A 19440-nucleotide genomic window follows, 5' to 3' on the forward strand; every position below is an offset into this window, starting at 1 on the left:
TTTTCATGCTTTAAGATCCATACCCGAGCAAAGAGATGAAACCTCATTTGATTTGTGCTGTCTACTCTCCACAAGTTCATAAACTACAAAAAATGTCGAGACAATCAACACCTTGGTCACTATACTCATCACCTATGTCTGTTCCAGAGTACTTTGAGACTGATTAATAAGTCGTCCCATTTGTGAAATTTCAACCATAATTTCTTAAGGAAAATGCTAACAATTAATTCACTCTACTAGTTAGTTGGCTACATGAACTTTCGCCTTGTTGATTGGGGTTCATTCCCCACCTTGTAACCCCCCTATTTCCCCTTCCCCCTATGTATAATAAAATTTTAAAATATATACATAAAGGCAACGAAAGGAGAGCCAAAAGAAAATTCCTTGTAAGACTTCAACTTACAATATGTTTCCTGCTTCCTCTAGACTAATGCATATCCACTACACATTAAAGGCTGAAAAAATGCCAAGATAAAATGGGAATAAGGTGCATCAAAGATCATACATGCAAAGAATGAGAAGGCCGATACATCAAAGCACCATAAAGTTATGGACATTCAAGTATTAGGAGACATGGGCGATGTAAATGTCAACATCACATTATCTGCGGCATCTGTTTCCTCTGCGTGCCACCCTCTTCCTTTCTCCTACTTGTTGTTACTTCAGCCTTCAAGAGCACCAAGTGCTTTCATGTCCTCCAAGAATGCCGTATATGAGTCATCAATGCTTTGAGGTTTTGGTGCAGATGTGGTAGTTAATTCATGCTTGACAACAGGCAGAGTCACTGCTGGTTGGTTGACTGTAGTCACAATAGTTGATTTTGGCTTGGTTTTTGGGAGTGCAGATTCTCTCTTCACACGCATAGATGCAGGAACCTACAGGAAAGCAACTAGCGTTTTGAACCAAATATGAACAAGTTCGGTTCCCAGTAAAAGCGGTATTCTCATCACTACTTCGATTATTTTGGATAGCAAATAAGATAAAAGGATCAACGAGACAAGGATAATTTCAGTCCACCACTATATAATTTAAGTGCAAAATGCGCATATTCATAACAATTTACTTCATTATTTAATTGCTATAGATTTAACCAGAATTCATGCTTCATTCGGTCAACCATGAATCTTGTTTTTACCCAAGAACAAGGTCTTTGAAAGACTGTACTAGCAAAACTAGGTAACCAGGCAAGCCCACTGTTAAAGTATAAGGTAGGTGTCAGTCAAAGATTGTATTTACTCAGTCCATCAATGAAATTCAAGTATGTCAAACTAGATGTATCTTCTATCCTGTAAGCATGAAATGAGAGCATGAGAACACTATATCACCAACATTAAAGATATATGACTAATAAAAGTGATAATACAGTTCACTTCATCCACAGTGCTAAATAACAGAAGCTACCAATTATCATCAACTCCGATCCAAGACGCATTATTCACAAATCCCTGCAGGAATTCCAACTTTTCATATAACTTTTTTCCTTGATTCGTATCTATGTCGATAATTTTGGATTAACTTATAATTGTAACATTCCTCAAATCTATAAAATTTTCATGATACACTCAATATAGAATTTAAATTTTTTTAATCTTATCTTGAGTGCATACAAAATTATACTTCTATTACGGACTAATACATTGACTTATGAGTTACTTCTCTATTTATAAATAATTGGATATACAAATAGGGAATATTAATAATTTTAATATTATTAATTATTAAAAGTGAGTATCATTAAATACTTTTTAAGTCAAAAAAAAAAAAAAAAGAGCAAAACACTTTAAGAATTGGGCTTAAAGCCCATAGAACGATCTGTTGAAAGAAAAAGGAAAAGGCTTAAAGCCTTAGGAGGAACGAGAGATCAAGGGCGGGTAAAAATTGCAAAGAATTCAAAACAACAAAAAATAGATTTTCGAGGAGCAAGAAACAAAGGCAGCGTTGTTGCTCCCATCGAAGTAGTCACGCAGGCAACGGAACAATTCTAGGTTTCTTAACAAATCACTAGTTCTTGAACTCAGGTATATAAAATTTCCTACTGTCAATTATTCTACAGTAGCAGTAGGTAAGAATTGGATAGTTAATTCCCTTCTTTCTCTGTATCATTATAATATGCATAGAAAAAGGGGAAGAATGGCGGAATTGGCCTGGTCCTTCATTTCTTTTTGTGCCATTACCACCTTCTTGTTTTTTTGACACAGGGAATAACTTCATCTTTTTCTTTTGGTTTCCACATATCTACTTTTGATATATGTGCATAAATTTTTAGATTTTTGTGTTATCTTTATATGACGTTTTCACGTTGAAAGTTCATGAAGAAGAAAGAATCTTTAGATATACTTTTGAATATTTATTTCATGCTTATGCCATGCTTTACATTTAAAGATACCGGTATGAGTATGGATAGGTTGTTCCAGAAAAGATTTAGACTTGAATGGTCAAGAAAGTTGAGAAGTTGATTTAGACCCTAGCGAGGTCACACAGAAAATTTTGCTAGCATTTGGCCATAGATTCCCAAATTTATTTTGAAAAATCGGATTTGGGTGAAGTTTGGTTTGAAGATGAAAATGTGTGTGGACATCAATTATCAAAACATATTTCACTTTTTTTTTATAAAAACTGAAAACGTGACTTATACCCACAAGTTCTAAAACCTATCAAAAATACCCAACAGTACATTCATCAATAACATTCATTATATTATCGCAAACCATAATCCTGAACATAAATAAATTTGGTAAAAAATTATCATTTTTATAATGAACTACATAATACACTATTAGATGACCGAGAAGACGAAGCAGCATTGTTACAAAATAATAAATAGTGGGCTCTTTTATAAAATACAAAAGTTTGGGGCAATTTTTAAAAAATGTAATAGTATATTTTGGGCCAAAACCAGCTCTTGGGTTTTGGGAATTTGCCAAAATATGGATAAAATTTATGAACAAGCATGTATTTTCCAAAAAAACCCAAATCAATTTTGGCAAAATCTATGGCCAAACGGGTCCTTTATTATTAAAGTATTTTTGGGAGTATCCTCTATTCTGAGAAGGGGTCATCGTCCAGGCCAAGGGTCCTGACCAAGGCGTTGACTTCATGAAACAACTTGTGCCAAAGTAGGAAGCACACGAGCCAAGGGTCTCGTTGTTGAGAATTTGCCTAACCAGGCTAAGGTATGATACATGAGCGCCGAGAACCATGAAGTGAGTGGCACCTCGTGAATTGGGCCTATTCGAACAGGTTGGGATCGAACCCGCCGATCACACGATGACTAAGACAGAAATAAGCCAGGATAGTTAGAACTATCGAAACATAACATGAAGTATTTTTTTAGATGGGAAAGAAAAAGAAAAATTATTCTTTTAGAATATTCATAAACTGATGTTATGCAATTATTTTAGAAGCTTTATGTTTTCCATGCATTTACAATCTTTGCTTGTAATGTATATTTTATTAAAGTTTCGCTCCCTGCTTTGGGGAGAGGGGGGCATTGAGATCCACTGAGTACAATGGATGGTACTGACGTTCTCTTTTAGGAACCTGCGTTGGTCTGCGGTACAACTTAGGAACCGGTCGCAGGCGAACAGGCTACAGGTTAGGATTTCCCTCACTTCCCGTGCTATTGGTGAGCTCCGCTTTTGTTCGTGGAGTATTCATTTGAGTCATCATTATTTAGCTATTTCTTTGTTTACTTAGCAATGCGTCAGTTTATCAGTAGAGGCTTCATAGACACAATCGGTGGGTTAAGATTCAGATATTTTTTTATAATAACTTTGAAGTATTTCAGTAGTTACTACGAATAAAGTTTTGGAGTTGGTTTATTTTAGATATTCAAATTTATTAAAGGTATTTGATTAAAGTATTGCCTTGTTGCATATAAAGTTTGAAGTTATAATCATTTTGATAAGCGCAGATGGTTCGCTTGGTCAAATACCGATCGGGTGCCGGTCACGGCTTGTTCAGAAAATGGGTTGTGACAATAATCATAATGGTAACAACATTTGTTTTTTTAATATTTGAGACATTTGTAGGAATTATAATAAAATTGTGGAATCAGTGCATGTTTAACATTTTTTTTTTTCAAGTTGGATAAGGCACATTTTCCTTCTTATCTCCTAGGTTTGAAAGAGGGTATATTACATATTGAAGTAGGAGAAAAAACGTGGGAGATAATCCACACATTCTCACTGGGATCGTCTCTTTGGCAAGTAGTTTAGCAGCTCTGAATAAAGCTGCCTTTGGATTATTCCTCCAAATACCTGAGATTATTTAATTTATCCTGGGAGTGGATGACAATTTTTCTCCCAACTTACAAATAGGGATATTTTAGGAATTTTTCCTTTCTCCAGGTTCCCCCTTCCCTCTTTCACCTACCCATTTCTTTCGCTCCTTCCCCGTTCCCTATACTTTCTTCTCCAGTATGAAGAGATATCACAAATTCCATTGATGGGTCTACGGAGAGGACAGCGAATATGGTGACATTTAACGATAACGATGAGTTGGCTAGGGATATGCTTGGGTGCTCAAAGACAAAGCCTATAGGGTTTCATCACCGACAACAAAGGCTACGATTTGGGTTGTTGAAAAGTTGACCTAATAATGTTTTTTCTCAATGATAACTAGGCAAAAAGTTTTATTCATCAACCAAAAACCAGCAACAAGATAGCACGGCGAAGGTAAAAAAGTTGTTTATAGATATATCACCTATTCCCAAAGAGTTGCTAAAAAGTCTCGGAAATATTATCTAACTTCACATACATTCGTGAGGTTACACCACATAGTTAATAGACACAAACACCTCTACTTCAGTTTATATAAAGTTTCAGCCTTTCCTTCAAAATACACTTGAAAGTTGATGCAAATAAATACAGGATAACAAAGGTACAAGAAAGGGTGAAATGGAAGATTACTCACCATTGCTGTAAGTTCTGGTGTATGCTGAGCTAGAGGCCTCTTAACAACTGTTGAAGCAGCTGATTTGACATATGATGGCTTTTGAGGAGCAAGCAGTCTAGCACCATCTTCTTGAAAAGGAGGAGGACCAGGCGGAAGAGGTGGTCTCATCATTGGTGGAGGTCCTGCAGGAGGTCCAAAAGGTGGTCTTGGCATTAGAGGGACCATCATTCCAGGTGGAGCAGGCTGGATCGCAATTCCAGGTGGGGGCAGCATATCAGTTAGAGGTGGGGGTGGAGGGAATCGAGATATTCCAGGAGGTAATACGTCAGGCTACAGAGTTGGGACCATGGCAGGACCAGGAACTGGAGGCTGTTGCCGTGGAGGTGGTGGAGGTGGCGGCGGCAATTGAAGATGACTTTTCGTTTCTGAAGCTTTAGCATCAGATTGAGCAGGCATGCCATCTGACTTCAATGGCATTCCAGGTGGAGGAGGTGGAGGAAGCACAGTTGATGCCTGAGAAGTTAAAGAGATAGTGAACAACTTTAGGGCCAGGGAGTAGCAACCACAAACAAGTTCACTTCTAATGTTCCAGAAAGGGATATATATATATATATATATATATATATATATATATATATATATATAAATAAGATTTACTAAGACGTGTACCTGATTTTGTTCTCTTGAGGCCATCCCATCCAGTTCAGAATGATTTTTATCCCTCTCATTTCTACCTGTGCCAGGATGAGGAGGTTGAGCAGATTGATGAAGGGGTCGAGGAGGAGGTGGAGGAAGTGGAGGATGAACAGAGATCTCTTCCTTTCGTGGGGGACCAGGAGGTGGTGGGGGCAAAGAATGTGGCAATGAAGCACCCATGTCTGTAACTACAGGCTTTGGCGGCATAGGAGGTGGAGGAGGTAAAGGTAAAGATGCAGGCATCCCATCCACAGAATCTGCATCACCAGTTGGGGGCAATGGAGGTGGTGGAGGTGGTGGTGGAAGAGCTGGTAAAGCGCCATCTTCCACATCTGACTTCGAAGATGATGCAGCACCACTAGATGAAGCAGTTGATAATGGTATTCTAGGTCCTGCAGTTTGAAACAGGAGGGATCAGAGGTGGGGAGAGTAGCAATATAAAATTAACATGAGATATGAACTATAGATACCTATTGTTGACTTAAACATGGGAGGTTTTCCAGGAGGAGGAGCTCCAGTAGGATTCAGTGTAGGGTGATAATAAACCGAGTCCTGCATCCACATATGCCATGTTATTCATGGATCGGCAAAAGCAACTTCCATAAAACATAAGAGTGAAGCAAGACCTTACTTCAGGTTTAGGGTGATTGACCCTTTCTTCCTCTTCCGCAGTGGTCCGCCTTTGAGGGGGGCCCGGGTGACTGCAGAGAAAGTGGGAACAACAGATGTAATAAAGTATCAAGGAGAACGGGGCATTCTCAAAAAAAAAAAAAAACATCAATAATACAAGAGAGGCCTTCTCTTACCTAAACATTACTGGCTCTTCACCCTTTTCTTTCAATTTCTCTTCAACCTATGTTGTCAATCAGGTGGAGGAACAAAATCAGGAGTTTCCAGCAGAATCTAGAGTATTTGTCGACTCCATGTGATTTCACTTTATCAAATAGCTAGCACGAAAGACGAGTAGTACTGACATCACCAAAGATCTGTATCTCTTTACAAGCTAATTGGCACCCTCGATGTCTATACCTACTCCAAATCTTAATTATTACTCCCTTTGTTTCACTTTAGGTGATCTTATTTGACTGGAATACGAGAAAGAAGAGAAAACTTTTAAAACTGTGGTGCTAAACATGCCATAACATTTGTGTGGCAATAAGAATTTTAAAACTTGTGGTCTCAAACATGTCATAAAGTTTGTATGGCTATAAAAGCTTGTCATTAAGGCTAAAATGAAAAGTTCGAGTTAAAATTGTTTCCATATTTAGAAAGGGGGTCATCATTATTGATAAATCAAACTAAAAAGGAAATGAGGTCCCATAAACTGGATCAGAGGGGGTAACATATATATTTCTTGTTTGGTTTTAAGAATAGTTAAGCTGAATTTTTTTCATAACTTGTACATATAAATGGAGAGGATAAGGAAAAAACAGACACTGTCAAATGGTGGCGGTGGAGGATACAGCAGCAGATTGTCAGACATCTTTGGCCTGCGAATTTTGCGACTTGTAGAAGAATGTCATCTAATGCATCCTAGCTAGTGAACAGCCTCTTTTTCATTTAAAGATAGCTTATTCTCTCTCCAAATCGACCAGAAAAGTTGCCCGAGTAGTAGTATTCCAACATTTACATTTCCTGTCAGAACTCTCGAACCTTGCCATGCAGCAATGAGTTGCACATATTAAATTTAGATCATAATGATCAGCTCCTCATGAAAGAAAAAAAAATCAGATATAATTAACTCAAGTTGTGAAAAACTAGAAATAAACTCTAGTTTATTCTTTTTGGGTTACATTAGATCTCAAATAACTCAATTTGCACAGAGGTATCTGAATATTTTACATAGGAAACCTTACCTTTCTTTTCTTGAGAACAAGATTAAGTGTATCCTCAAGTTGTCTCTTTTTATGTTTCCTTGCTTTGTCTAGAGCACCCTCAGCCTCTGTGTATGTCAAAACATCTTCATATTAAAATAAGAATAAGACAAACACAATTTTAAACGAAATTCTGGACAATCCAAGCTCCAACAACTTATCTTTTTTCCTCGTAGCCAGCCCTACAACTAATTCTTATGTCATTTTATTCCCTGAGCATGAGAACATTTTGATAGCCAGCCCTACAACTAATTCTAATGCCATTTTATTCCATGATCATGATGCATGTCCACAAAATTTGCGCAAGAGCTCTCCAAAATTCCACATGCAACACCTTTTCTATTCCTGGTGGCACCAAAGATGAGCTCCAGCCAAAAAAAACTTAAAGTTTCATGTAAAGCAACAATTATCATTTATCAAAATGGATTTTGTCACTTTAGGAGTAAAGATAGAAGCTCTGAAACTAAAGTAACATTAAATAAGAGTACAACTTGCTGGTTAGTCATGCTGTATAACCTAGTACTTCAGAAAAATTAGCGATCAGGAACTACACACCACAATGTTATCAATCAATCGATCAATTCCTAGGACATTGGATTTGGTAATAAAAATCATCTATACCCATCCCACTCTATTCAAATCATTCCATGCAATTACTAAAAAAATGACTCCCAAGCAATTGGGAATTCACTAAAAATAGAGATTTTCAAAATCACACTAGAATAAAGGACACCTAACAAGCACCTGACCTAGTTGTTATTGTCTATATGAATCCTTTAAGTTCGCATTGATTTCCCAAGCTTATACGTTTTTAATATAATTCTTTCTCATTAAATTTTAAATCTACCTCGTCTCATCTTATCACTTTGAGTAATCAAATTGTCGCACCTAGAACAAGTGCATAATTGCATATGAAGATCTACGATATGGCCAAACCATCTCAACTAACCTTCTATCATTTTAGTTGACCTTGTTGAAAATTATATTTTGGTAATGCTTCAATTGCATCTCATGTGTCACTATTGTATATTGGATGCTAAAATAGTAATTTTAATTGCAATTTGATGTATATATTAGGTATATATATATTTTCAATTAATCGTGCACTTCACTTTGAAGTTTGAAGAAGCATGTGCTTTGCTTCATGCCTTTTGCTTAGCGCCTCATGTGTCTTGTCAATTTGTTTGTGGTGTTAAAATGATATATTGAATTACTTTTACCTATCCTAGAATCTTAACTCTACATAGTGCTTTTTTACAGTTCTAACTTTTGGTTGACTCTCTTTATTTTAGTCAATTGACACAATATCTATCTTATATTGGTTAGCTCATCCATAACTAGGGTAACAAATACAGGACTCAAGGCAGATCCTTAATGTAAATGCATGTTTATCGGGAACATCTTGTATGTACGTTATCACACATGACAACTTTTTCCTAAGCCAATGAATATCATGTGAAGGTCCTTCTACCTCTCTTAAAATTTTCTATCAGTAGTGTAAGCATAAATATTATCTCTTATGTAATATATCAGGGCATAAATCCTATAGAAGTGTAGTCATTTCACCTAAAAGCTTAAGTGGTTAGAGAGAGCACACTTTTATCTATCCCTTCACGTGCAAGTGTTATTTTTTTTTTATGAATCAAGCATATGGAAATTCTTTATGATAATGGGTGACGTGTGAGAGTCGAACAGAAGACCTTGCTCTGATATCATGTTAAAGTGTATGACTGTCTCATTTAAAAATTGTTAGAAAGGGCACACTTTTATTTACTTATTTTCTTATGAATATTTTTATTAACTTATATAGGTCTTCAACAAATCCAAACTAGTTCTTAGTCACTCTTGCAATTTCTCTAAGTTTATACTTCCATCACTTTTTTTGGATAAGAATAAGTTTTATTTCCAGAACAAACCACCAAGCAGGTGCCAGATATTTATGTTCTATCAGTATTGCTCAAAGTTTCTCCAAATGACTCATAAGTTTAACCACAGTAGGTCGCATTACTTTAAATATGTCCATTGTCCTGTATATGAGAACCAAGGTACTCTTTTTCCACTGCCCTACACTAGCTCCACAATCTTAACATCACCACACAAATATTTAAAAAAAAAAAAAAAAAAAAAAAAGAGGAACGAAACAACCAGCCATGTCCCACACCTGTCCCACCCAGCTAGATATACAAGAAGCATACAACAAATTTCAAAATGTGCAGCAACTTACTCATCACTTCTAGTTTCTGAATCTGATCTTTTAGTTGCTCCGGATCCTTCTTTAGATACCAACTTCTCTCACCTTCTTCCTTTCTTTCTTGTTCTGTGAAAGGAAAAGGTACAATCAAGCATTATTGACAGCTTTTAACCATAGGTAAAAAACCAGCCTTTTTATTGTTAAGTATTCCAAATCCTGATATTCCTATATTTTGCAATAGAAAGCCAGAATTGAGCAAGAATCTTTAAAAGCATGTGAGCGCACACTGCAAAACCTCCCACAAAGCATGAAAGGACGTCAATATGCTGTAAAATAGATTGAAACAGTCAACATACAACTCCTAGAACTCCTTTTTATTTTTAAATGGAGAATGAGGATTTAGCCTACTCCAACTTGTTTGGGACTAAGGCAACCCGGAACAGGTCTAAATATTGAATACTGAATCGAAATGGATTCTTGAAAATATATATATAGCCAACTCCATCTAGTTAAATTGAAGCGTAGTTGATTGATTAATAATTTATAAGAAGTGCATTGAGAAATTTTACCCTTTTCAATTCGCGTTTGCGAATTTCCTTGCGATAAGCATCGGTAGGGTTCATGACTTTGCCACCTTTGGTTGTCTTCATTTTTTTGGTGGCTGCTTCTTTATTTCCTCTGCTCTTTTCTGCTTTGATTCAGCAACGCAACTTTGTTTCACTTCCCGATTGTGTTGGCTCTTTTGGGATTACGTATATTCTGGGTTAAAATATGATGGTATAGCCGGTTTTCACACTGGTCAATGAAAAATAGCCAGCGTTTATCAAGTTAATGAAAAATAGCCACTATTTTGCTGCAACAGGACCGGTCCAGTATAATATACGGGAGTTCTGGTGCATTTGTGTACGAACTCCAGCATATTATGTTGGACCGGTATACTTTGCTAACTCCTGTAAAATTTGCGGGAGACTGGAGCACCAGTGCTCCAAACTCCAGTATATTATACTGGACAATTATACTTGCTGGAACTCCCGTAAAATTTGCGGGAGTTCCAGCATAGTTATCCTGGAACTCCCGTAAAATTTACGGGAGTTCCAAACTCCCGTAAAATTTGGGGGCGTATTTTTCCGGATTTTGAACAGTGTTTTCGCTCAGATTTAAAGTGGCTAAATTTCGATGACTTTTGAAACTTGGCTATTTTTCAACGATCAGTGGTAAATCTGGCTATTTTTGAATTTCTTCCATATTCTGGAGCAGAAACAAGGATTTTGGTGCACAACTTCCGCCTCCTTTATTCGTAATTCAGTTTGTTTTAATTTTCAGTTCATCAAAGAAAAATATTCAGATCGAAATCGGGTTTGGACCGGTTCAATCTATTGGGCTTTTAAAGAAATTACGCTGGTGATTCACTAAAAATTGCATGGGCCCCTTATCCGCTTTTTAATTTGTACCCGTTTTATTTTTGGAATTTTTACCTTCTATAGCAAAGGTTAACACCTTATTTATTTTAAATAAATACCATTTAAAAAAACTATATTCTATAGATACCTTTTAATGTTTATAGCAAAATATCTAATTTTGGTTACCTCCTAACCCTAAGCCACTAAATATGCTATTCAGTTACACTATTTTCTTTCTCTCTCTACTTTGATACGCTATTCAATAATGAACTGGACTCACACAAACTCTGCTTCACCGGCGTGGAATTAAGCAAATTATCAGAAGAAGAAGGCCCCTCATTACCCTGTCTCTTCATATACAATCTATACTTCTATAAATGACTCGCCACGTTCTCTCGCGTCAGTCCTTCCACATTCATAAGCTGCATAATCGTCTTCGGCACAGTGTTTTTGATACCTAAGTGGGCCACCACTTCAATTATGTGATTTCTACATCTTCTGAGATATGGTATTTGAAGGCTTTGACGTTGTTTTTTGCCATTGTGGCGGTCTTATCAGCGGTTGCTTCTGCTCAGGAAGTGACCTCGGCTCCGACACCATCGCCGGACCAAGGCGGCGCATTTTCACTACCGCTTCCGGTGAACGGCGGATTCGCCGGAAATTAGGGTTTGTTCTTGAACAAAGACGGCGGAGTTTGGGGCTGAGCAACTTGATTTTCTGTTAATATATTTCAATGTATTTTCATGTATTTCAATGTATTTTCATGTATTTCATTGTATTCATTATCTTTTTTTTCATTGTAATTCAATGTATCTCGTTGTATTCCATGTATTTCATTGTATTCACTGTCTTTTTTTCATTGTATTTCAATGTATCCCGCTGTATTCTATGTATTTCATTGTATTCACTGTCTTGCTATATGCCATGAATGTATTCATATATTTTTTTTAATTAATATAATTTATGTATTCAGATGTATTATATAATTTCTCTGAAGATTGCTATGTTTTTTGGGTATTTTTCGGTTGAGAATCTTTTTTATAACTGAAAATACAAAATTTGTGTGTTATAGTTGAGTTTGTTGAGTTATATTAGGAGTCTATTATGTTAATTGATTTACTTTCCGTTTTAAAAACAGTGTAATCCCCTATTTCACGCCATGAATACAGTCGAATACAATAATCTATCAGCTGTAATCCCATGTTTCACTCCATGAATACAGTCGAATACACTCGAATACAACAACTGATTAGCTCGACTTCCCTGATTCACGCCTATTTTTGCTATTGTATTCATGAATACAATAGCTTAAATACATCAAATACATCTTATAACCACAGAAAAGGTATCTATAGCCCGTAATATAGCAAATGGTATCTATAGATGGCTAATTACCACTAAAAGATAGTGCTTTATGAAAATTTCTGTTTATTTTTTCGTTTATATCCTTACCCAATTTTTTGTTAAAAGCATTTTAAAAAGATGATTTTGCCCTTTTTAAATAAAAGGCTACCTTCTCTCCAACGATACGGTATTCTCTTGTCTCTATCTCTCTCTCCTTCTTCGCGGTTTTTGATTCTTCTCTGAAATCAAACGGTTTTTACCATTGCATTCTGCTTGATTTTGCAACTGTTTCTTCTCCAACAAACTAAGTATAATCACAGGTATGCTTTTTAATAGTTGCTTTTGCACATTGCATTAACTGTGTATGGTTTTTAATTTAGGGTCAGTGTATGATTTAATTTCAGGGTTTTTTGTTGTTGATGATAGTAATCTGAGTTGAATCGTTTTCCATTTTTTATTTGTTCTAAAATAGTTTCCTAGGTTTTACTTTGATTAGTGCATTAGTTTTGTAGGTTTTACTTTTACGATTAGTATTTTTAGGTTTTTGAAACTATGTTTGTGTTTTTGCTGAGAATGTTATATATTCTTCAGTGATTTTCGGAGACGTTGAAATTTTTAAAAATTTTGAGACTCAAATAGATGATGCTATTAATGTTTGAAGTTTATAATACTTCAAGCAAAACTTAAGTCTGTAAAGTCCGAAGTTAGAAGGCTTTAAAATATAACTTAAGCCAAATTGTTCTGAAGTTTTTTAATAATTCTTTTGATTTGGTATGAAGTTATAAAAGCTGTAAAACATAAATTATGCCATAATGTTCTGAAGTTATTTTTCCCACCTGTAGTTTTTTTCAGCAGATGGCATCTACGAAATTCAAAGCACCTAAAGATCCTAAAGCAGCTAAAATACGTAAAGCTCCTTCAGTCCATATTGTTGTACCTACAAAACCAGGGGAGAGATATTATGAGTTTGAGATTGGTTTAGCTACCGTGCTTACTGGAAGAGGAACCACGATTTGAAGGGTTTAATTTCATCTTTCTTGACTCCTACAACAGAAGAAGCTGACTAATGGCACATTTCGGTATATCATGGCTATGGGAAATTTCCATTGCAGAATGAAGTTGGTTCATGTTTGAATCTTTCTCGCGTATTCACCAATGACCGAGATTCCATTAGTTTCAAATTTTTTGACTGTGATGTGTCGTTCATCCTTGAAGACTTTCACATTATAAGCAATTTGAGGATCACAACACATAATATTGAAAAACCAATTAACGAGATAGTAAGATTCTGAAGTGCTATTTTTGGGAAATCTAAGGGTGTGACCTTGAAGGACATCCGAGAGTATATGATACGCAATCAAATTAAAAAGGATGATGTGAATTTCAAACATGTATGCGAGAGTGATGAAGATGTTGTGAAGCTTATGGAAATTCTTATTGTTGAATCTATTTTGTTCGGAAGAAAGCATGAATCACCTATGTTGAAAGAATATGCAACTATTGTTGAAGACGATGAGGCTTGTGTTAATTATCCTTGGGGTAATGCATCTTAAGAGAAGCTTATTACCTCAATAAAGCATGCTCTGGACCACAAGGAAAAAACCAATGCAACTGAGTATACTGTAGGCGAATTTCCATATACATTATGTGTTTGGTTCTATGAGCGCTTCCTAGATATTGAGGACAAGTATTTAAAAGATGATAAATACAATGATGTCCCTCAAGTTCCCATGATGTTACGTTATCCATGTTTGGGAGAGCCTAGATTTAAGGAACTTCATGGGGATTACTTCAGTAATTATGGTGTAAGTTAATGTTCTTTGTTTTTCCTTTTTTGGTAGTTTTGTTAATATATTCGTATCAGTTTTATTTTATTTTTCCTAATATATTTTTTCGATTAAACAAAGATATCGAACATTTAGGGTATTGGAGATAATTCTACCGAAGAGGAATTGAATTTAATGCCTTTAATTGGACAATTACCATGCAGCCGCAGTCATTCGAAGGTAGTGAATCCGGTTCCTTCAACTTGTGAATCACCACGTAGTTGGAGTCGATCAAAAGAAACGAATCGAACCCCTGTAATTGGAGAATCACCTCGTACCCATAGTCCTTCTAAACGTTCTACAACGGCGTTTGATGATGAATTAGTTAACACAATATGTCGTGTAAGTTTTTTTTTTTTTGTTTAGTCTGAAGTTTTTCATATTGTTTTTTTCTTAACTATATCATGTTTTATGTGAAGCCTTTGTTCTGTAATTTGCTGAACTTCAACATTGTTTTGAGCTGAAATTTTTATTCTATGTTTGATAAAACTACAACATGTTTTGTTTGCAGTTGTTGTTCTGTATTTGCTGAACTTCAGCGTTCATAGAATTGAAGTTTAGTTCTATGTTTGTAACACTACCGCATGTTTTTGTGTACAGTTTTTGTTCTGTTTGTGATGAACTTCAGCATTCTTAGAGTTAAAGTTTTGTTTTGTGTTTGTAAAACAAAAGTATGTTTTGTCTGCAGTTTTTGTTCTGTTTTTTGCTGAACTTCAACATTCTTAGAGCTGAAATTGTGTTCTGTGTTTGTCAAACTATAATATTTTTTGTCTGAAGTTTTTGTTCTGTATTTATTGAACTTCGGCATTCTTAGAGCTGAAGTTTTTTCTGTATTTGTAAAACTACAGCATGTTTTGTCTGAAGTTTTTTTGTTCTGTATTTGCTGAACTTCAGCATTCTTAGAGCTGATATTTTTTCTGTATTTGTAAAACTACCGCATATTTTTGTCTGAATTTTTTTTTCTGTATTTGATAAACTTCATCATTTTTAGAGCTAAAGTTTTTTCTGTATTTATAATACTACAACATGTTTTGCCGTTTTTGTTCTGTATTTGCTGAACTTCAGCATTCTTAGAGCTGAAGTTTTTTCTGTATTTGTAAAACTACAGCATATTTTGTCTGAAGTTTTTGTTCTGTATTTGATGAACTTCAGCATTCTTAGAGTTGAAGTTTTGTTCTGTGTTTCTATTTCTGGTATTGTTGTACTATTTCTATTTCTATATTAGAGGGTAACGAGGGAGGTTAAAAACCATGCAACAGAAGAAAGGCGCATGATCGCAAAAGAGTTGGTTCAAGAGTTTCAACGGGACGAGCGATCTATTATTGTGGACGAGGTTGTGAAAAAAGTTAAGGTAGGCTTATTTTACAGAGAAGTGTTTTTATCCTGCTAATGTAATTTTTTTATTCAGAATAATCATTGTTATTAATTTTTTATAGAAATGTTTTGATATGAAGTTTGAAAAGTTGTTTGAGATTGTCGACAAGTCAAAAGGAAGAGATGATGGCGATGTAAATTTTTAATTCACAAACTATCGACAATATGATAGGATGAACGAGTCCTTTGAACCTCAATCTGATATTAATGCTGCTCATGTTGGACTGGATAACGTCCCAGCTGAAAATGTAAGAGGCGAGCAAGCATCTGTTGAAGGCCAAATTCAATTAATTGAGCAAGTTCAAGGTGTTGAAGGCCAAGTTGAAGCAGAAGGTTCTAGTGTTGATAGACTGAGCAAAGTTGCTGGATATGATGAATTATTATCAACCGAGAACGTAGGAAGCAAGAAAGGTGCAGGTGATGAAGTTGTCGGTACTGAAGAACACATATCGAGTTTTGATGTGGGTACTCCTATTGCAAAAGGCAATGCGTTTGCGGGTGCAGATGATGAACCTATCGGTACCGAAGAAAACGCACCGAGTTTTGATGTGGGTACTTGTATTGGAAAAGGCGATGCGTTTGCGAAAGCATTAGCTATTTTCCAAGAAATATAAGGTGGAGACATACACGAAGTTGTCACTACAGGTATAAATATGTTCTATGTTATTATATATATATAAAATTTTAGTTCATTGATTTTTCCCCCTATGAACATGCAGTGGAAGTTGAAAATAGTGGTGCTTCAATTGATACGACTCAAAAACTCTCCGATGATGCTGCATTGCATGAAGTTAGAGTCGAGAAAATCCTTTTGTAGAATACTCCAAGGCTCGCCGACGATGCTGCACCATTGAATGAAGTTGGAGGTGCTGAGATCAATAAAGGTATGCAGTCTGGCGATAGCACGGTAGAAGGCAAAGGTCAAGGTATTCTTAACATCACGAACTTATTACCTTTGATCCAAGTTTTTATTTTCAGTTTGAAATTTTACATACTTTATTATCTTTTTTGTGCTTTTTGATAATCATTCAGAAAGACTTGATGCAGCCGAAAAAGAAATTGGTGAGCTCATTCGGCTATATGAAAAAGGAGAAATACATCTCTTCACACCTGTTGGCTCACAGACAGGTGTGAAGTGTCTTTGTAGTATTTTTAAAATTTAGTTAGTATTATTTAATATTTTTGTCTTTTTTTGCATGAAGATATAGGAATATCTGAGGGTAATGCAAGAGGATCCTTTGGTATGCAAACACCATTTGTGTCGCAACATAAGACCAGGTAGTTATTTGTTGCATTTTGATTACAAGGTATTTTTTTGACTAATGTTTGTTTGTATCATTTGTATTTATGTATATGTTTTCCTTATTTTTGCAGATCTTATCTGATGCATCACAATGTAACGACCCAACTGATCATTTTGAAGATTAGCGTCCCGTTCTGTGGTTTAATGTCCCGAGCAGCTTCATATTAAGTATTATGACTCGCGTGGCTGGTCGAGTTCAGTTTTCGAATGATTCGGGATTGGTTTAGAAGGATGATTCTTGTTTTAGAAACTTAAGCTGTAAGAGTTGACTGGAGTTTGACTTTTGTGCATACGACTCCGAAATGATGTTTTGACGATTCCAATAGCTCCGTATGGCGATTTTGGACTTAGGCGTATGCCCAGATTTAGATTTGGAGGTCCGTAGGTTGATTTGATACATTTCGGCAAAAATTGGAAAGTTGAAGGTTTGGAGGGTTGAGAGGTTTGACTGAGAGTTAATTTTGTTGATATCGGGTTTGGATTTCAATTTCGGAAGTTGGTATAGCTCTGTTGTGTTATTTGGAACTTGCATGCAAAATTTGACATAATTTCGTGTTGATTTGATATGTTTCGGTGTGAGTTGTAGAAGTTGAAAGTTCATAAGTTCATAAAGTTAGATTTGGGGTGCGATTCATAGTTTTGATGTTGTTTGATGTGATTTGAGGCCTTGAGCAGGTCTGCGTTATGTTATGGAACTTGTTGGTACGTTCGGACGGGGTCCTGGTGGCCCCGGGTATGTTTCAGATGGTTTCCATGTCTTTGGGCAAGTCTGCTTCTGGTGCGTCACACTTGCGCATTTTGGAGCGCAGGTGCGGGTCGTTTCTACGTACATTGTTTCGCTTCTGCGATGTTGGGCCTAGGTAGGAGTTTCTCTTCTGCGATGTTGGGGCCTGGGTAGGAATGCGAGTGAAGGATCGCATGTACGATCATTGCATTTGCGTGTATTGTATTGTAGGTGCGAGGAAGGCTGCTTCTACAGTTTGTTGTGCGCTTATGCGCTGTCACAGGTGCGACTGCTTTTCCGCAGATGCAGAGCCTTGTCTGGTAAGCTATTTTTGCATATGCGAGCCATCGCTCGCAAATGCAGGCTCGCAGGTGTGCTTCTTGGTCCGCAAAAGCGGAATCTCTGGAGGAATGTTTATAATTCGAGGGTTTGCCCATTTTTATCATATCTTGAGTTGTAGACCTCAGTTTTGGGTGATTTTGGAGGGATTCTTCATGATTTGGATTGGGGTAAGTGTTCTTTACCCTGATTTGATTACATTTCATGATTCCATGTTTGTTTTTATCATTAAATTAGTGGTTTGAGTTGGAGAAAAATGAGAATTTTTGTATAGATTTTCAAAATTGTAAAATGAGGATTTGAAGACTGATTTGATGTCGGAATTGGATAATTTTGGTATGGTTGGACTCGTATCGCGATGGGTGTTCGGATTTTGTAAATTTTGTCAAGTTCCGAGGTGCGGGCCTGATGTTGACTTTCTGGGTTGACTTTTTAGTTTTCATTAAAGATCGAAGCTTTATTATTAGGAATTATTTCCTAAGATTTTTATTTATGATATTAAGTTATTTTGGCAAGATTTGAGCCGTCCAGAGGCTTTTTAACATGAGAAGTTCATTTTAAAGTATCGGTTTAGCTTCTTTGAGGTAAGTATCTTGCCTAACCTTGTATGGGGGAACTAACCCTTAGGATTTGAGTCATTTGTGCTAATTGCGTTATGTGAAAGCCGTGTACACAAGGTGACGAGTACATACTCGGGCTTATTTTTGAAAATTGGCTGGTTTAGCCTCTTAGGCTTCTTACATGTATTTATTTGAAATTATTAGCACATGTTATATCTTTTATTCGCCATGTATACTATCACATGCTTTATTTGGAGTTTGTCATTACATGTCACATCCTTGTTGGCTCTTATATGCTTTATTTGAAGTTGTTACCACTTTTATCATTATGCGATCTCTTTTATTGTTAAGTTACTCTTAGTTGAAGTTGTTGTACATGATATCCTTTTTGTTGCCGGGTAATTCTCATGCATTTAGATGTAGTACTAGTTTGTGCCATCTCTGTTTCATTGTTAGCCTAATTCATATACTAGAAGCCGATGGTTGCCACTTCATGGAAATACTTTCACTATCAAGTTTATCCTTAAAAAATTAATTGGAATTGAGGTTATCGGAAATCATTAATCTATTTTAATTGAAGTTATGTTTAAAGAGGGTGTTGATCCTTGTGAGCTACTTTTCCGTTCATTTTGCTATTATTGAGATTCTATACACATTGTGTTGAGTTGTGGGCTATTTGTTGTGAAAATATTATTATTGTTGGATCTTTGGAAAGGTTGTGGACTATGGGCATTTGTGATACAAGTTGATATGTAGTGTGTTGTGACGTTAGAACATGTGAATTATTGTGTGGTTTGGTTGTTGTTATGTGGAGTATAAGGGTGGCATTTCACCATTGTTGTTATGCGGGGCATAAGGGTGGCATCTCACTGTTATTGAATGTACGAAGTGATACGGGTGGCTATTATGTTAT

The 19440-nt window shown here is 36.0% G+C and overlaps 1 pseudogene; it reads right to left on the reverse strand.

Annotated features, from left to right (window-relative positions):
• Nucleotides 1-364: 364 nt before the first annotated feature.
• On the reverse strand, nt 365-10411 carry LOC109206012 (annotated as a pseudogene).
• Between the last annotated feature and the right edge of the window lie 9029 nt (nt 10412-19440).

This window comes from Nicotiana attenuata, unplaced genomic scaffold (assembly GCF_001879085.1).
Source record: "Nicotiana attenuata strain UT unplaced genomic scaffold, NIATTr2, whole genome shotgun sequence".
NCBI lineage: Eukaryota > Viridiplantae > Streptophyta > Magnoliopsida > Solanales > Solanaceae > Nicotiana > Nicotiana attenuata.